The following is a 7,578-nucleotide window of genomic DNA, read 5'->3' as shown; positions in this document are numbered from 1 at the left end:
CTGTCCCTCACTTTGGAACTAATCCCACGTTATGACTACCATTGCAGTTCAATCGCTGCATGTATGCAGTGCGGCTCAGATGCATGTGCAAAAACATTGACAGATTTGAGATACTTCTGCCACTTTCAGACCACATCTGAATGAGACTCGGATAGAGCAAAGCAAAAAAAGCACAAAAAGTGAGAAATTCTGAAAATTTAAATTCAAGTTTTATACTTGTCAGAAGATGGATCATACAGCAATCAATTGTAAGCAGAGGAAGTGAATCCTGTGCAGAGCCAGACATGTGATGACAGTCAGCCCTGACTGTCACAGATAACCACATAAAAGACTCTTGGTATATTGATTTAGATGCAACAAGACAATTCAGCTGCTATGAGGAGTGGTTTGTCAAAATAAGTAGGTGAAACCCTACCACAAACAAATGAAATGGCAATCAAACATTGACAGCAACAAAAGTTGGGACAATCAAAGCTCCCTTGAGCATCTGATCAAGAATAAAAGTCACAGAAATCTGAGATGTATTTTATGGTCATCTTGGATATAATATTGTTCAAAAGCTGCAGACTGTGATAGTCACAGGAATGTCAATGACTGACATAGATAAACCCATGTGTGAAAGCTGTATATTTTGGAAAACAGTCAAATGTTTCATAGTCAACCAGTAGATCTTAAGCACCACTTGAAATAGTAATTTCAGACGTGTGGCCCAATGGAAGTAAAGTGGATTGAATTGCTATACTAAGAGATGTATAAACTTTCTTTTACATTCCAATTTCCATAAATTTCATTCTCATCAGGTGGTGGATATTTCACAAAATGAATGAACTGAACATTTTTACATTGTCCTAATGTACTGTAGCTTACCAATTGGACGCAGTTATCATTAGCAACTTTCCAGTCATCACAATCAGCTTACACAAGTTCCAGAGCTGGCTAAAGTAAGACCCCTTCAGAAGGCTGCATTTGAGAACGTTCTGCTTCTGCGGAGATGTTTGTCTCAATTTGCAATGCATGCTCACACCACACCCTTACTGTAGAGGGGCCAGCCCATGGAAACAAGCCACTCACCACTGTCAAACCTTCCTGGACCGCTGCGGCTCTGCTGCATGTCTTCTGTCTAGGTCCCGGGAGCTGGTGACTGGAGGAGCTCTGTCTTGTGAGACAGCCTATACTCACCGTTTCAGAATCTCCTCCAAGCGGCGGGCCTCTGACCGCCAGCGTCAGGCTGTCAGTGCCTGTCAGAAAGAATGGTGAGTGACATGTGTACTGGGGGTGTGGCTATATGCGACATTTACCCACACAGCCCGTCGGCCTCCTGGGAAACTTCCCAGTGACTTCAACGGACAATCCGCTCTTAGCTGCCTAAAGTTCCGTATATGGACATATATAAGCATTTGTTCCATGTAGGCAGGCCAGGAGCAACATATAGGCCAATTTATGTTTTATTTTGCATTAGGCTTTAATGTTTTTCAGAAGCATAATTATACAGTTCTTCAATTGTCTCCATTATCCCATTATTTTTCAGATGATAAGTAATTTTACCACAGACGGTGGAGTCTCAAAGGCAAAAGCCCTTTGAGTATAAGTACTGCAAAGACATGACCTCACATGCGCAAACAGGAACCAACCATGGTTTCACCATTAAAGGTTACCCTTGTTGCTTAAAAAATATTGACCATCGATGGTGAACCTGTCGATGGCCATACTTAAGTCATCGCTGTTTGCCAACTAAAACACATATAGATTTTGGCTTATGTCTGTTTGCTATTTACATCCAAAGCAAATAAAACCAAACTCTGCAAGAAAGTGTAGGTAAATATTACATTTTTCTAAATCTTTGATTTTTGACATCAATTTTGCAACTGACACTTTCCAGGTGTGCGAGTCAATTTCCTTCAAGTTTCAGTGTACCCTTTTAATTATCATTATTAAAATGTATATAGCGCCACTGGGGCTGGACATTAGCGGTTTACCACCAATGGCAGATGGTTTTGACACCAATGGTGAGAATCCGATGGTTCTCCGACATCGATGGCAGAGAGACCGGCGATATAGTCGTTTCTCTTCCCTGGGGCTGGGGGCATGGAGCTTAGCTCCATCACCGATATATACCCATGCAGCCCTGTCCCCTTGCCTGATTGGCCAGCCCTCTGCCTCCAGCTGTCTGCACTGATTCCCGTTGATTGTGTAAATCATCAATGGACTCAAACCCTTGACCAAGTGCTGTGCCAGTGTGCAAATGTCTTCAAGGCATTCATTTGTTGTTAACAGCCTGTAATACTACTTTAAATAGCATGAGATATTTCTAGCTACTTAAATGTGCCACTAGCATATATTTTCATTATTCTGAGATAAACAAAATGATAAAATAAAAATAAATATTTCTATAAAAATAACTTTTCTCTAGAACTAAAAGCATTTCTATTTTTAACAAAGTTTTTTATTAAGGTATTTAGTAATAGGGTCAATAATAAGATGGGAATATATAGTACTGTAATCAGAGAACATTATAAACAGACACTATAATAGCAGGGTACTAAGAAGGCAAATAAAACAACAGTTTACAAACATACGTATAATCATAGCCAGTTGTGCAAGTAGAAATATTTTCTTAGTGGTACTGAGTGCCAAAAAATGGGCGTGGTCATGTGTTGTGAGGGAGCGTGGCCACATGCTGCTAGTGGGAGTGGCTACATGACACTAGTGGCGTGGCCACACGACAGCCCCCTTTTTGGGAGGAATCTGGAGGCAAGGCTAAAAATATATAGTAATGCCTCCAGTATAACAGAAATCTATAGTGATACCTTCAGTATAATAGAAATATACAGTAATGCCCCCAATTTAATAACAATATATAGTAATGCCTCCATTATAACAGGAATATACAGCCACTGCTGTCGCACTCTTAGTAACCCTGACAAAGTGGGAGGAGCCGTCATGCTGCCAAGCACCATGGTCTTGTTGCTTTGTGGCATATTATAATTGTGGTAAAGGCAAAGTGTGTGGCAGGTGGTACTGCGTACCCGCTGCCAAATTCTTAAGGGTACTCCGTACCCGAGCGTACCCGCATGCTTGCACCGCTGCCCAAACAGTATATGCGTAATACCAGAAAGCCCTGCTCTTAAAAGCAGTTTTTAACCTACAAAAACTAAAGATTTATCTGCAATGATCAAAGTTATTGCTGTTTTCAATAAAGATGTGAATTACAGTCAGAGTATCAATGACTAATGGATTTCTAACTCAGCTCAGATAAAGTAATGTTGTGACTGTTGTGCACACATGATTGACAAGTAAGAAACATACAGGTGTGATACAGGAGCTATAATTCCCCAGTGTGAAAATATTGTTACTGTCATCGAAAAACGTGCTTTTCCTTTAGTTCATGCGTTAATGTATTGTCTCTGCTAATATTTTTCTAAGATTAAATGAGGGTGAAAACCTACACTTCAAACGAGATAACTTTTCCTAGCATATGACCTCCTTTGACTTGGCAGGCTGCCATAAGATAACACACACAGCAAATACTCTATAGTTTTCTACATAAAAATCCAAACACGGGGCCTCATTCAGGGATGTATGCTATGCCGATATTTACGCAGTTGATCGATTATCGGCCAACTGCTCATGCGTCACCATTGCACTGCGTGTGCGGCTAGGCACCTTAGTGATACCGCTCACAGTGGCAGTAGGGGTCCATTTTGGGGGAGGTAACGGGGAGTGGCAGCAAAAGTACCGGTGTGTTGCGACCAGGGGCGTCTTAAGCGAGATGGGGCCCATGTGCAGACTCCGGGTGGGCCCACTCCTCTCCACGGCGCTGTAGGCTCCGACACTGTGCCGGAGCCTACTGCGCTTGCGCGGGTCTCCGGAAACACGGTGCCCGCCATGTTCCGGAGACAAAATTCAAAGTACGAATGCACTGCGGCCATTTTGGAGTGGACTTTTTGTGCGATGGAGGCGGCTGCAGCGTCCGATGCTGGACTCCGGAGAGGTGAGTACTAAAATATGGGTGCAATGTGTGCGGTGTTGGGCCACCCTGGACTCAGGGGCCCGTGTGCCCCGCACACATTGCACCCATGATAGAAACGCCAATGGTCGCGACCATTTTCCGGGTCCTGTCTCAGCATACATCTGCGATCTTGTAAGCAGAAAACATGGCACCAGCGTCTCAGTTCCAGCATCTATTCTGCGTGACAATAGAGTGCGTGTTTGTACGCAGATGCTGGTATTTGCGAGGCCGCCAGTGGGCATCTCAATCCATTTTCAAACGGCTACAGTATTAGTATATTTCGCACATCCACTGCATACGGGATCGCGCCAGCAAATGCATTAGCAATATCTCTGAAATACAGTAGGCCCACATTGAGGGAGAATGAATATAGGGCTTTATGAACATAACTCTTTGAATGTGTTTCTACGAGGTTAGATCTATTTAGATTACAGCCTGATATCCCAATATTTTTCGTATTTTTCTTTATTCTTCAATGTTCTTAATGGACTTTGTGTGTTTTATATATTGGTGGTTCTTCTTCTGTTTCTTTGTGGACTATGTGTCTTTTGTATATTTTTGTGTGTAGAATGTTATATTATGGAGATGTTCCTGCACTGCCTGCGGCATACAGGATGGCTAATAAGTTGATCTGCGCTTTATAATAATGTATATTTGATAAGTACTTGTCTACATATATGTTATGTGATATGGCTATATGTAAATATATTGTTTTGTGGACCCTAAGGTCCTTATTATACATCTTGTTGTGATTATATAACTTGAGGCCGTAATTAGACGTGATAGTCACGCACTTCCGGCCGGCGGAGCGCATACTTCCTGGTATATGGAACGCAAGTACTTCCGGTGACGTCTGGAAGTGTGCTTACAGCGCAGTCTGCGGTCTGGCTATTTAGGGATGCCAAGGGCAGTGAGAGATATGCTGCTACTCCTGGACATTGTGCGTCTTGACAAAGGTCCTAATAGGACTGAAACGTCGACCTGTCTAATATGATGATGTGAATAAAGAAGATAGTACCTATGTTGTACTGGTGAGCGCCCCTTTATTCTGCTCTTATATTCTCCGGAACTGGATGGTGACCTGGCTGGGCTGCACCCCTGAAGTTGTCCCGCGGACGATGTGAGTGCTGATTAACTGTTTTATATATATATATATATATATATATATATATATAAATTCAAAAAGCCCTCACTGACTGACTGACTGACTGATTCACTCATCACTAATTCTCTTACTTTCCGATATGTCAGGAAGATAACATAGGTATTCTGCAAGTGGAAAACTATGTAATTAGAATATTAATAAACCTCCCCTAAGGGGATGAAAAGGGGTTGACATAATGACGCCATTACAGATGCGTGGCTTGTGTTGTGTGAACGATAACGCCCAAACAATCGGATCAAAATTTGGATTGCACCTCCAGTGTGTAGAATTTAATAAACCTCAAAACTGGTCCTGTCCCTTTTTACCGTATCTGCTACGGGTGCTCCTCGGGTAACACCAAGAACCATGGATTAATATTTACTTACAGTAAGACGTCTCAAATTTACAGCTCTATAGATTTACCAAATTTTTAACACTAATTTATATTTACAGACGTAGAAATCAGAAACTCCCGTGCGAAGAATGGGTAGAACACCTAGGGGTACATTTACTAAGATGGGAGTTCTATTTAAGATGGGATGTTGCCCATAGCAAACAGTCAGATTCTACTTCTCATTTATTTAGCACCTCCTAGAAGATAAAACCTGGAATCTGATTGGTTGCTATGGGCAACATCCCATGTTAAACAGAACTCCCATCTTAGTAAATTTACCCCCTAGTATGTGTGCGTGTGTGTGTGTGTGTATATACATATATATATATATAGATAGATAGATATAGATATATATTAAATTATTTAACTGTGTGTGTGTGCCATTTTTCTGCACTCAATTTGCTATATTCTTGTGCATACTTGAGTCGCTTGATCTGGTTTCCATGTCAAAGGTAAGGCTTCCATGAAGACCACTTCTGGCAAGACTTCTCCGTACAGCATATGGGTGTACCTGGCACTGCTGGACATCTTCTGATTTTAAAGGGAAGTAAGCATGATGTGTCTTTCATCCAGAGCTGGATTAAGGCTTCGGGGGGCCTAGGGTACTTAAGACAGGGGGGCCCTAAGAACTAAAATAAAAATAAAACAGATTGCAATGGCGGCGGGCACTCACGGTTATGCAAGAAATGTAATACTACATGCTACTTTTTTTATTAACGAAAATTAGAACCATTTAACATTGCGTTTGATAATGTTGATATTATCTTAGACCGCAATGCTATACCTCTAAATACACTTTTACCGTGGAGCCGTTATGGCCGCTAAACTAAAAGCACGTGCTACGCACTTTGTACGCTATTTGCGTACAGAGTCCTGCACGTGGTACGCACTTGGCGTACACACGCCGCGCTGAGTGTACGGAGTACACACAGCGAGCGCACACACAATTGATAACCTTTAAACCTTGTTAATGATACAATGTAATGATATGCTTATACTTTAAACCCTTAACAGCAAAGTACTGTAATGACGTAATACCTTTAAACCTAAAGTAGCGCTGGCGATACAAAGTACTCACAGTGCGTACACCTTATCAATGCTTATACACCTTATACAGATTAATCTACTTTAAAGCCCAGGCAGGAAAGTGAAAACACAACACTGATTTGTAGTTGCAACCACAGGGTTCTAAGGCCTCAGTGGATTAATTCCAAAAGGTAAAAACAATACAAATCACACACTACAGGCTAACAAGTAAATCTAAACAGAATAATGACTACAGAGAATGTACATACGTGAGAATGTTCGCAAGCGCAACCCGAGTCGGTCCTCCGCTGGTGATACAGATAGCGTTCAGAGTCTTCTGACCGGCCAGGCAACAACGGTCTTTTTATACACAACATGCATACACAATACAATGGTCACTGCAATCTCATTGTCCATTGGACACAGGGATATGTCTCCACATTACAGAAAAGGTCATAGATGGATTTGAATAGGTGGGCGATGTCTTTCCCCAACTGCTCTTGTGGGTGGTATCCTCTGGATTCCTGCCGCATACATAAAATACAGTAAATACAGTTAATGTTCATATTCTACTTTTGTACATAACTGTACGCAGGAACAAGCGATCTTTCTATAACTAACACCGGAATGTTACCCTCAAAATACCCTACAGCTGGATACTAGACATCACCTTCCAACCTTTATCAGACCCTTCCTATCATGTAAAGGCGAATCTCTCTGTCCAGGAACTGTTTAAACTATTAATACTCGCTGACATGGTCTAGGGGAACTATATCTACAATGTACACTATTTGGGTTAAATATGTAATGTTCTAATAACCCTCTATGCGCTCACAAACTCTACCGTAAATGCGCATACCACGCGCTAAGGCGCATGGCCGTGTAAAGCTCCGTTACGCAAATTGCAGATATGCGCACACACGGCAGAGCGAGTGCACGCGCAGTGGGCATGTGCATGGGGTTAGTACGTTAGGCATGCATTACAATATTTTTCGACTTTGACAG

At 41.9% G+C, this 7,578-nt stretch overlaps 1 long non-coding RNA gene across 1 annotated transcript in view; it reads right to left on the bottom strand.

The window, feature by feature from the left end:
- Positions 1-2,457: 2,457 nt before the first annotated feature.
- The window catches only part of LOC134978961 (uncharacterized), a 29,087-nt gene continuing 23,966 nt past the window's right edge, over positions 2,458-7,578 (bottom strand). Inside the window, exon 3 of the long non-coding RNA XR_010190288.1 lies at positions 2,458-6,176. This is a non-coding gene — a long non-coding RNA (uncharacterized LOC134978961). The remainder of the gene's footprint in view (positions 6,177-7,578) is intronic.

Source organism: Pseudophryne corroboree, chromosome 1 (assembly GCF_028390025.1).
Source record: "Pseudophryne corroboree isolate aPseCor3 chromosome 1, aPseCor3.hap2, whole genome shotgun sequence".
Classification (NCBI taxonomy): domain Eukaryota; kingdom Metazoa; phylum Chordata; class Amphibia; order Anura; family Myobatrachidae; genus Pseudophryne; species Pseudophryne corroboree.
The sequence above is the reverse complement of the archived record's forward strand: the minus strand, read 5'-3'. Positions and strand labels throughout refer to the sequence as shown.